The 12353-nt window shown below is 39.5% G+C and overlaps 1 long non-coding RNA gene across 1 annotated transcript in view; it reads right to left on the reverse strand.

The window, feature by feature from the left end:
• Positions 1–12353, reverse strand: part of LOC306996212 — a 1114438-nt gene that overhangs the window by 934237 nt on the left and 167848 nt on the right. The gene's annotated exons all lie outside the window — the stretch shown is intronic.

Consider the following 12353-nt stretch of genomic DNA (forward strand, 5'->3'; position numbering starts at 1 on the left):
GTCTCACCTTTCAAATTACATTTTGTAATAAAAAATGTAAACAATAAATACCGTTTTGTGGTTCCTTGATGTGTCTGATAGATCGCTGTAGAGCATCAGTTAAAGCTGCTTGTGAACCGATCATCTCTTTCTTCTAGTTAATTTATAGCATCAAATAAACATGAATGAACGAGAAGGAATGTTGTTTCAACCACAAGAAAGGCGTCAGTAGACTCCGTTTTTCCAAGTTCAAATCCACCCATGTTAATCTACTAACTCTCCTGACTGCTTTGTCGGACAAAATGCCGGATGGCGAAGTATGATTGGTCAGATCACCTGTCAATCAAGCTCCCTGCGAAGGGTCAATTCCAGAATTGGAATCGATTTCCAATTCTCAATCCTACTTTTAATCCGAACATATTTATCACTTCATCTCCTTATCCAGTCTGTGCTTTCTGCTTTTAATTACTATCAACCTCCATGTTTTAGTTGTGAAATAAAGAAAGCTGAATTGTGAAGAAACTGTCAGGGTTATGTCTATGTCTATTTAGTTTCATTGTGTTTTGGTTTTGTTTTCCCTGTTTGTCTGTGTTCCTTGGTCATTCATTTCTTATTAATCCTGCACCTGTTTCTCTTCTGATTAATTAACTCTCCATGTGTATTTTAGGTCCTTAGTTTCCTCAGTTTACAGTATGTGTAGTCGCTGTCATTCTCCTGCATATTCTACTTGTTTATTAAGAGACTCTGATCTGAGTTTTACTACACATGACAGAAGACTGAACCGAAAGACAAGATTTTTTTCCTCTGTTCTTTTTGCCCTTATCGATTTGGTACCAGAGGCGGAGGATGCAAAGCGGGTTGGAATATAGAGCAAGCAGAAAGTCGTTGGGAAACTGGGATGTATTTCTGGATGAAGTTCTCTAATCTCAAATTATCATGAATAACCATTAGTTGTCGAATATCAGGATCTAGGCCTTGACGATAGGCTGTGAGGAGAACTGTTTCATTCCATCCACTTGCCACGGCGAGTGTACGGAATTGCAAGGAGTAGGAACTCACCGATTGGTTACCTTGTTGAAGGTGAAAAAGTTGATCATGAACGGATAGAATGGAGGTGGTTTGACCGAAGACTTCTTTGAAGTGCATTAGAATTGCAGACAATTACTTGGTAACGGGAACATCGGCTTGCCATAGCGATTGAGCCCACTGGAGAGAGCGCCCGGAGAGGAGAACACAAACGCAATGCGCGATCGATCGGTGGTGTAGAGGTGAGGTTGCATTTCAAAATGTAGATTGCACAGTAGAACAAACCCACTGCAAACCTCCACCTTGCCACAGTATGCCGCTGGTCGGGCCATAGGACTGGCAGAGGCAGCAGGTGAAGAAGTGGTAGGTGGTGGAGGAAGTACATGACGAACGGCATTCACCAATTCAACGAAGGGATCCGTGGCATCGGTCCTCGTGCTCTGCATGTTGGTGGTCTGGTCTTCTGTCTCATCCATAAGAAAGCAGACAAGGTTAAAGTGTAACACAGATTTATTGAAAGTGCAGAGTGAGCAATGCTGGCAGAGATGATCGATGACAGGAATGCTGATAATGGTTAGTGTGGGACTGCCAGACCTGACAGCCAGTCCTTCGGCCTACCTCCACCCTTCAGCCCATCGCACCCCCTCTGTTGACTCCACTTTGCTGCGTGTTTCTGCCTTGGGTCTTCCAGTCTCCAGCTTGGCCTTGGCAAGGGAATCCCCTGGCCCTGCCTCCGGCCTCAGACACCTTCACTCCACCTCAGCCAGTCGCCAGCACCTTGGCTCCTCTCCCTCGGCTCCAACGGGGGATGTCGTCCGTATGGCTCGACCGGGCTCCCTCGTCCCTCCGACTTCGCCTTGGTCAGTCGTCGCTCACGGACTGCTAGTCCTTCAGTTGTGCCTCCTCCCTCCACCCCTTCGGCTCTATTGGGATCCTCCTTCCCTCCGGCTCCACCTCGGTCCTCAGTCACACCGGCTCAACCTCAGTCCTTCGGTACCCTGGCTTCCCCTCAGCTTCCAGATTCATAGGTGTCACTATGTCTTATCGGCTCCACCTGGGTATCCACTTCCACCGGCTCTGTCTCTGTCGGTCGTCTCCCTGGTTCTGCCTCCCAGGCCTCCACCATGGCTTCTCCCTCCACCGTGGGCCTTCATCCTGGTTGGGTTCTGGGTCCCCACTTGGCCCCTCCTGCTCCAGGCTCCTACAGCAATCAGTGCTGCCATGGTTTCTCCACATGTCCTGATTTTGCAGAGTTAGATGCGTTCCTAAGTCAACATATTTTGTTTATCCTGGAACAACATTCCTGTACAAAAATGTAATCCTAACAATATCCCCACCCCTAAACCTAACCCTATCCATAAGTTATCCCTAAAATCAGAGGGAAATAATAGGTGAATAACACTGATGTAGAGGCCTAACCCTGTTCCTAACCCTGGTTGTAAGCCTAAACTTGACCTAAACTAATCTGTAAACTTGATTAGATGTTGATCCAGGGACATGTTGCACTTGATAAAATTAGGTTCTGCAGATTCGCTCGCCTCCAGCTCCTCTTGTTTATGGCACTTTCCCAGCCCCCAGTTCACCTCAAGAGACCCCATCCTCCCTCCTCAGGCTCCATCCACATTATTGCGTTTTCGTTTAGAAATGGAGACCTTTTGCTACGTTTGCACCTCCCGTCCAGACTACAACTGTAAAAACATAGACCTAAAACGGAGAAGTTTAGAAATGCAGCCGACCCCGCTTTGCGTTTTGAATCTCCGGAGGGCGTTTTAGTGAAGACGGTCAAAACGGAGGACTTTAGAAACTATGATGCAGAGGCTCACGCTCGGCTCTATGATTGGGTGTCATCAGTCATGGCGTATCCTTCCCTGATTCGTCAGCCACCCATCACATGACCCTTCCCCGGGAAGAAAACATACAAAAACAGCCTGGACTACGTAACGTTAGTGACTGCAACATGGATAACGAATTACAAGCGTTACTGACTTTGATGTCTTTGTTAGCAGCTGTTGTGCAAGTAAATTCTGCATTTTACAATGCTATAACTGCCTACTTGCGCCTGTTTACACCGGCACCCGCATGCCCAGTGTTGGTGAATGGTCACGTGATCCACATTTTCAGTCGTTTAAATGTGGACGGAGATCAATTCTAATACGCAGCTAAAACGTGTAGACGGAGAATACGGAGATCGTATTCGTTTTAATTCTTCGTTTCTAAACTAAAATGCAGTAGTGTGGATGAGGCCTCAGTTTGACTTTGAGGTGCAAGGAAGCCTTTTCCCAGGGGTGGGGGAGGGGGTGGTAATGCCAGGGTTTTGTCTATATCTGTTTAGTTTCACCGCATTTTGGTTTTGTTTTCCCTGTTCCTGTTTTGCCTGAATTTCTTGGTCATTAGTTTCTGATTAATCCCGCACCAGTTTCTGTTTTGGTTAATTAACTCTCACGGTGTATTTAAGCCATCAGTTTTATGTTGATCTTGTTTATGTTATTGTGTAGTAGCTGTTCTCATTCTCCTGCGTATTCTCCTTGTTTATTAAAGACTCTTAACTCCATTTGATTTCATGTGTTTTACTACACGACACGTGACAGAAACAGGGAGTGAGAGAGAGGAAGATCTTAGATGTGAAATCTTAGCCTGGGAAAACCCAGACCACTCTCAGTTGTAACTGAGGTAGGGTCTGGCAAAGCTCCATAGACAATTCATTTCCACAGGGGCGTCACCAACGGACGTCGGATAGATCTAAAACCAATCAGAGCGATGAATGACATGACGTATGCAGAGCGACGGAGAAACATCTCGAGACTCTCAGCAATTCTCTGTTTGTGTTAACGAAAATTACCATTTTAAATCGCTTGAAACAGACGCGATAGCCGATTCGAACGAGTGATGTTGTGATGTTCCCATAGACAGTATATAAACGGATGTTCCACGACGGCATCCATCTCTGTAATGTACAAAATCTGCGTCACCGTCTCTGCTCTGTCGTCACTCGTCATCGTGTAAAGCCCGCCCCAACGTTTCTGATTGGTGCCGCGATTTCGACGGATTGGAAATGGGTTTCAATGGGCTCTTTGCCAGACCCACTTGCAGAGCAAATCTAAATTTGCCGGAAGTGGTCTGGGTTTTCCCAGGCTAGTGAAATCTGAGAATGCCACAGCAATTTCAAAATGCTATAAAACATGGGGAAAATTGTAGTCAGAGTTTGGGGGTGGAGTCTAGTTTTTTCCCCCTACAATCATTATTTTTCTCAGTTAGAACAGTAGTACCATGGCAACAATCTATGTGCAAAATAATTAACTCATGGACATTGAGAGATTTTTATCTGACCCTGACTAACATACACATACAGTACCAGTCAAAAGTTTAGAAACACCTACATCTACTCTTATTAATTCTTTTACAGCATATTTTAGAATAATTCTATTAAACCATGAGATAAAACAAATGGATGGCATGAGAATTATGTAGTGGTCAAAAAAATCTACACAAATCAAAACTTTTAAACATTGTATCTTTATGTATTATATCTAGATTACAGCTCTGCACACTGTTTATTCTCTCAATCAACAAGATTGAAGTGCATTCCTGTAATAAAAGTATTGAATGAGTTCACATGCATGCTGGGATCTCTTAGCATCTTTTTTCCTTCATTCTCTCAGCAATTTCCAAAAAACAAAAATTTTAACAAAAATGAAAGTTTTTGAACAACTAACAAAGTTTCTTTCAAATTAAATGTTTTGTTTAGTAAAGGATTTATATTTATATATTTTATATTTTTTCCCCATGCCTTCACACCCAGGTTTTCAAGATCATTATGAACAAATATTCTGTCAAGTGTGTTCAAACATTTGACTGATCGGGTGTATTTGCACACTCAAATGTGCACACGCACACACAGATTACTGTCCACTCATTGGCATACCTCCTAAAACAAAGACAAAAAACCCACCCAATGCAAGACAGTCTCTAACGTAAAGTCTTCATGAAATGGAAATTTGCCCTATCTATTTTTTAAGTGCATGTTATTGATGTTATTCTTCTAATTCCTCCATGCATACGTTTTGGCCTTGTAATTTTTAATCAAAATGTAATTTTTCTGTCATGTTTTTAATTACAGACTAATCATTTGGTCATCTTACAACTGACTGAAAGTTCTTATTTAGATTTGCCTTCATCCAATCAACAATCAATGGATTGAACAAGTCTTTTTCGATAATCCTTCTCACCCGGATGTACATCACATAATGAAAGATAAGATCTGTTGATAATTCAATTACTTTGCAACTTTAAACTGACATTCATAAAATAAAGTTTGATATAGAGTAGGCCTGAAATTACGCATCCAGACATTCAGTCACATTATGACCCTGAGTATTTTGACATGGGTTTATGTCTAAATGTTTTTATAAAAAAAAAAAAAAGTGGTTGTAGCTAAATAACACTATTTTCAGAAGCATAAAGAATGTCATTGTGATCAATACAAAATAAATAGGCCTACAAGAAAAACATGTCTGCAAACTCTATAACTCTTAAAGTATTACTGACATCCCTTTGTCCTCCCCTTCCTTCCTTCTCTACATCCTGCCTTCATACTTCCTAGTCTGTCCGTTATATGATTTAACATTCGTCTCTGGTGGCTCAGCAGATAACCAGAATTACATAACAAAAGTTCCAATGCCATTCATGTAAAAACAACAACAACAACTGCCAGAAAAACAAGCCAACCTAAGAAGAAACATGAATAACAGGAAAATATAATGGTTAGGCTATATATTTTGTGGTTTTGAAGCTTAATCAACCAGGGACCAGTTGCAAGCCACTATAAGACTTTGTCTTAAACTAGTTTGACCAACTAGCAGTTAGACAAGAGGTAATCAGTCATACTTTTCCGATTCAAATTAGACCATCTACGTTTTTATGTACCTGGCTTGAAAAAGTCAGGACCAGATTTGAAGAAAAGAAAAAATAGATGACTAATTTTTAAGACTAGTCTAAGCAGTTTATGCAACCGGCCACAGAACAAAAGTATTTTTCATGCAACTAAACGACTTATTATGACCACTGTGTAAATGACAGATTTACTAAGAATCTTGTGGTAAGGGTGTTAACATAGATAGACACATGTCTCTGTCCTGTGCTGCCCCCTGCTGTTATACTCAAACCGACAGCAACATTTCCATACCACCAATCTAAAGCAGCCTAATGAAAAAGAATGACAAGTCCAATGAGCTTTCAGCATGGTTTGTATAATGCTATTGAATAATGCAATTGATATAAACAACATGCATAGACAAATAATATAAAGAACAAAATTGTGAAAATGCAACAAAATAAATCAAGGAAAGGCTCTAGTGAACAAACGTGTTTTGAGATTGGCTACTTTTTAAAAGTGCATAGTGAGTCGATTGCTTGTAGGTTGTCAGGAAGAGGGTTCATTTTTAGCCGTCTTTTTGGTACAACCAACAAGTTACTATTGGATGTTTGGAGCGATCTTGCTGGAGTATATTTCTGTCATGACAACTCTCTGAGAGAGTGGCATGTTAATGGATGTGGCAATGTTAATGTATAGGTCTTGGAGGAATAGATCTGCTGCGCTGCTACAGAGACTTGCTACTGACAATATACATCCACAGACATGCTGCTGTGAGCACGTAAGACATGCTGCTGCTGCTAATATAACATAGCCTACATGAAATAATCCCCGTAGCAGATCTAAACAGGTGGTGCTGTGGAAGGTAGAAGGTTTCTGAAAGCACGCTGCAGACTGCTAACAGAAAACAATGCCACGTGTTTAATGGCAGCTGATGTCACAGCAACCAATCAGCTGCACTATGTAGACAGATACCAATGTGATCGCAAATGCCGAGTTCACACTGCACGATTTTCAAAGTAGTCGGGTCACTGTTTTATTCACACTGCACAACTATCTGGGGTAACATTCAGTTGCTGATGTGTTCACACTGCACGATGGATCAGTGACAGGGTGTTTCACACTGCATGACTTTACAAAAGAAAGAATCCCCGACAACTTCTGGCTGGTCCGCAAACTACATTTCACAACCAAACACAGGCGAGAAGTGATAAGGAGATCACGCGTGCGTGAGACCGAAAAATTAATTAAAAATTATAGCCTGCAAGAATATTTGGGATCCTAATTGTCTGTGCGCTGATTTGCAGCGAAAAGGAGAAGAAAAACAGATTATGCAGGAGGAAATGGCTGGGAGACGAGGGGAGCAAAGATTGTGTGTTCTGCAAAGAGAGTTGGGGTAAATAAATAATTTTGCAATGTGCATCTGGTCAAGCAAATGTTTGTGCTTTGTTTCTGTTTGATATAATTGTAAATACAACTCTATAACTCCTCCCCGAACATCCCGCTGTCCTGTTTCTTGCTCTCGCATTAGCTGTAGGTCAACGTCTATGTAGTTTTCAGCCAGAACACATTCACACAGCAAGATTTTGAATCGCCGACAGGTCCAGATATTTAGCATGCCAAATATCTTATGGGCGTTGGCGACGCTCTCAGATTGCGTTTTTGATAATTCACACTGCGTCATTGTCACTTGCGTGTACGAGCACCGATTTGCCAATGATTTCGGGCATTTGTCGGCGATCTCACAAAACCTGTCGGCGAGCGAAAATCGGGCCTAAAATCGTTCAGTGTGAACTCGGCATACCAAATTGAGTTAAGGACCTATCAGGCAGCACCATCTAGAGATTCATGACAGAACTTTGTATTTATTCAACAAATTAGAAAGGTAGGCTATAATGTGGCAGTACAATGGAGACATTTAAAAACTAAGAGGATCTTGAATTCAATTCTGAATTATACAGGCAGCCAGTTTCTCATTTTAGAGCGAGTTAGCATTCGTGAAGCTGCATTCTGAACTCTTTGTAAGAGTTACACAACAAAACCCTTTTCAAATTGTAACAACAACTTCAATCAGTCACCAACAGAGGATGCTGTTGCCCTTGGCTGAACCTTTATGAAGAATAAACATTTCATTATAAATAAATTTACTGAATACATGCTTACTGAGCTGGTGACATTTGTATTTGATTATCTATTATTACCCTTGATTGTAATCACTATTATTACTGTTAATAATTAGTATTATTTACATTCAAATGTGTGGGCCATCTGCATATTTTATGGGCAGACTACACATCTAGAACAAGGACAAGGAGGCTACATCAGGGGCCTGTTTCAGAAAGGAGGTTAAGTGAAAACTCTGAGTATGTTAACCCTGAAATGAGGGAAACTCTGGGTTTTCCGTTTCAGAATGGGAGGTATATCAAACCCGAGAAAGCAGAGTAAGTCAAGCCCGTTTCTGAAAGAGAGGTAACTTATACTCAGAGTCAGTTACCATGGTAACTTACTCTGTGAACCTAACCTGGTCGGGAGCAGGTTTTCTTCGGTAAACCCAGAGTTTCTTGCGGTCTCCTCCTCTTTTTTAAAGAGGAAGCGGTGTTTAAACACCTCATTCATTCTTTCTGTACATTTATTCATTGCTGTTTTTACCAATATACAATTGCATGAATTATTCTTGAATTGACCAAAGTGTGTAGAGGGAGAAGGTTACATTAAAAATATACCTTTTAAAAACGTATGTTAAATCCACTATTGTTTTATACAGAATTGCTCTATAGTTTATGCAGCCGATTTTATTTTAAATTACAGAAGAATTAAGAGTAATCACTTTAATTATATAACAATGTTTAGATTACTTGGTAATTAATTACACCCAACAGTGTATAACAGTAATTCCTCTTTTTGTCTGGCGATGTTGCCATGGTTACTCATAATATCTGCGCTCCATTGATAATGGCTTTTTATAGTTGTGGTGCACGCGCTCACCTCAGAGTCAGTCAACTTAGAGTTGATTGAACTAACTCATTTCAGCTGATCTGTAACCAAAAACTCAGAGTTTCCCATCTCACGGTAAGTCAACTCAGAGTTCAAGTTTTAACTCAGATTTGATTGAACCTCCTTATTGAAACAGGCCCCGGTAGGCTATGCATCACAGCATCAGTTCATTAAAACAATGGCTAAACAGTTAACTACCCTGGAAAGCATAAAATAACCATTTAAATGTTGAATATGCCTATATTATGCACAGTGATAGATAATACATTATATCCAAAAGCATGGGAACGTCCCCTTTTAAATAAGGGGTTTGCAATTACAGTAATTCCAGTGAAAACAAATCTCGATGCTCCACCATGATATTCTAGAGAATCAATTACTACAAACATGCCACAGTTGGGAAATACTGGTACCCTTTTTACTAATCCAGCATGACACACTAGCTCCCTATTGAAATGACTAAACTTACTGTACAAAGAACAGGACAATTGAAAGTAGGTAGGCCTATGTGAAAGATTGTTAAAACGGGGTTTAACACAGCACATTCACATAAAATAATATGTAAAATAACTGTCTGTAGAAGTGTTTTTCAGATAAACGAGTATGTGAATTTAGCATGTTTTCTAAATATCTGCAAACATAATGGTATTTTTATGCTTTATTAGAGTAAAAAAGTTAGGCTACATACAGCACCTTTAAAGACCCAGCATAAATGAATTCATCATCTTCTTAATGGTCGACAGTAAAACTTGCATGCTTATACCACATAGGCTAGTAAATAAACTGTATAACTTACCTTTATGCAAGTAAGATGAAGGCGGATGATGAAAATACTGAACCTACTCCAAACGGGTTTCTTTTTTTCATTTGGATTTGTATTTTCGAGTTATCGAGCAAAACTAACGCGGCCTTTCGCGTGTAAGTAAAAGTAGGCTACGCAAGTACGTATAGAAGAAAAGGCAGCCGTAGAGGGGGCCAGTCATTCAAAAAAAAGTTTATTTTCAGCTAATAAAAAATAAAAAAATCACTGATGACCCGCAGAACACTTATAGTTCGTCATTTTTATTTCAATGTGTTTTTAGTTAATAATGACCAGGTTCTAATATTTCCTATAGGCCTATTTCGATGCAGCCAATCTCTGGCACAGATCTGAAAAATGTAGACCATACGGATATCTTTGGAATACTCATTTCAACATACTACAATTTGGGACACACTAATTCTAATTTCGAATAGGCAAGGATGAATAGTATGCTAATTGGGACGCAGCACCGGAGAAACAAATCATAACAAATGCCAGCTGATCAATCGTCTGTATGAGCTGTAGCATCTCCATGAAAAAAATTAAGCTAATTAGGAAAAGTGTCCACAACAGCATAAATTGCATTAAGTATATGACATGACAATGACATGACCTACTTCTACCAGCGAGATTCTGAAGTGCGCAAACGATGGACAGGGACAGTTTTCCTATCCCATTTATGAATGACAGTGAAGTGACGTAACTGCCGCTGGTAGGTCAAATGATAATGATGACATGGCGGATAGTAAATCCGGATTATTCATACTAAACAGTAACAGAACGTACTTTTTAGAGGTTGTGAAGTAATTTTAAAATAAGTACCTATAGAGAGTATGCGATTTTGGATGCAGCCAGAGTCCATGCACACTCTTAACAGCTATTGCCCACAACCCATTGCTGGACAAGAATTCGATTAGAACTACGTAGAGAGGTTTAAGAGGTGAGGTGGGAGTAAGTCACACATGTTCAAGTCACAAGTAAGTCTCAAGTCCCTAGTACCATCAAGTCTCAAGCAGGTCTAAGTCGCAGTACACACGAACCAAGTCAAGTCAGTGGTTCACTTCAATCAAGTTAAGTAGAGTCCTGCTAAGGGTCAAGTCAAGTCAAGTTCAGGCACGTGCAGAGGGGGGGGCTTTGGGTGCTCGAGCCCCTGCCCTTTTTCAAAATTAATCAAAAGTGCCCTTCTCAAACATATATCAATGATAATATTGTGGTCAATAAAACAAAATGCATTTGCTTATAATTTACATGACAATGTGTACAAGACTAAAGTAGCCTAAATTCACGTTTATTTTTACGTTTCTGTCAGTCTGAGGTGTCGTTGCTATAACGCGTTGCTATGGGTTGCGTCACTTGCGTCAAGTTGTGCGTGTCGTGCTTCGGTCTTGACTGACGGTCTCCATTTTCGAGGCTCTAAAACTCCGGAGTGTGTGTGGGCGGCAGGCATAACCGTAGCAAAAGTTATGCGTTTTAAAATGAAAATGTATTAGTGTACACGTAGGTATCCCACACAGTCTGCTTGGGAACCGATGCTCTCGAGCGTCTTTCAGTGAGTATGGCTCGACGGCAAAAAAAAAAAAAAAAAAAAAAAAAAAAAAAAAAAACTTTTTTTTTATTACTATTATTATTTTTTATAATAAAAGGTTGTGTGTCGATTCAATTAAAAATCCACATAACACATATTTTAAAATATTACTTAATTCGCTGAAGCCGGTTTGTCATGCATAATACACCGACCAATCGTCATCTGGCACAATAAGTTCAAATATCATTGGACGGTCATTTATAAATAAATCATTTGAAAATGACATGGACAGACGAATTTACATTGAAGTGATCTGAATCTCTGTCGTTGAACTAATGGATGTTAATTGACTACAAACCAGCACCAAAAGTAGCATTAATGGTAAGTATAGTATTCAAGTCACTTGAATTTAGGCCTAGTCTATATTGATACACCGTTTACATTATGAAACTATCATAGTTTGTTAAATGAAGCCCAGGCCTACTGCAGGCCTATTACACGCGAAATGGTGACTTTATTATTTTAACATTTTTGCACACACACATTACTATTTTTTTTAAAAAAAGAAGTCCCTAATGCGCTTTAAGCTTGCATTTATTTGATCAAAAATACAGAATTTTTTTTTTTTAAATAATGGTTTTCTATTTTAATATACTTTAAAAAATATAATTTATTTCTGTGATGCAAAGCACATATATTTATATATATGCCCCTTTTTATATTTGAGCCCCTGCCCCTGAGGAACTCTCTGCACGTCCCTGGTCAAGTTACAATACCAAACAGAAAAAAAAGTAGAGTTTATATTGGCCTCAACCTTATTTATTTTTCCCCTCAGAAATGATTACCTTTCTTATACATATCGTATTCGTAATATTAATAATATTCATATAATTTATTATAGCATACATTTATGATTATCAAAATTTGGAATTATTATAATAATAATAACAATTATATGAAAAATGTTGAAGATAAAACATTTGAAGGTATTCACAAGTGTAATGCATTATTTATATTGGTTTTATAATAAATGTCACATGTTTAACTTTGCTTATATCTTTTTTTTATGGAATATCACCAGCAGACATTAACTTTCCCATTAAGAGCCAATATTTGACCCCTTCAATTCATTTCCAGGGGCATTTTTTATAACTATG

Source organism: Phoxinus phoxinus, assembly GCF_949152265.1.
Source record: "Phoxinus phoxinus genome assembly, chromosome: 3".
Classification (NCBI taxonomy): Eukaryota; Metazoa; Chordata; class Actinopteri; order Cypriniformes; family Leuciscidae; genus Phoxinus; species Phoxinus phoxinus.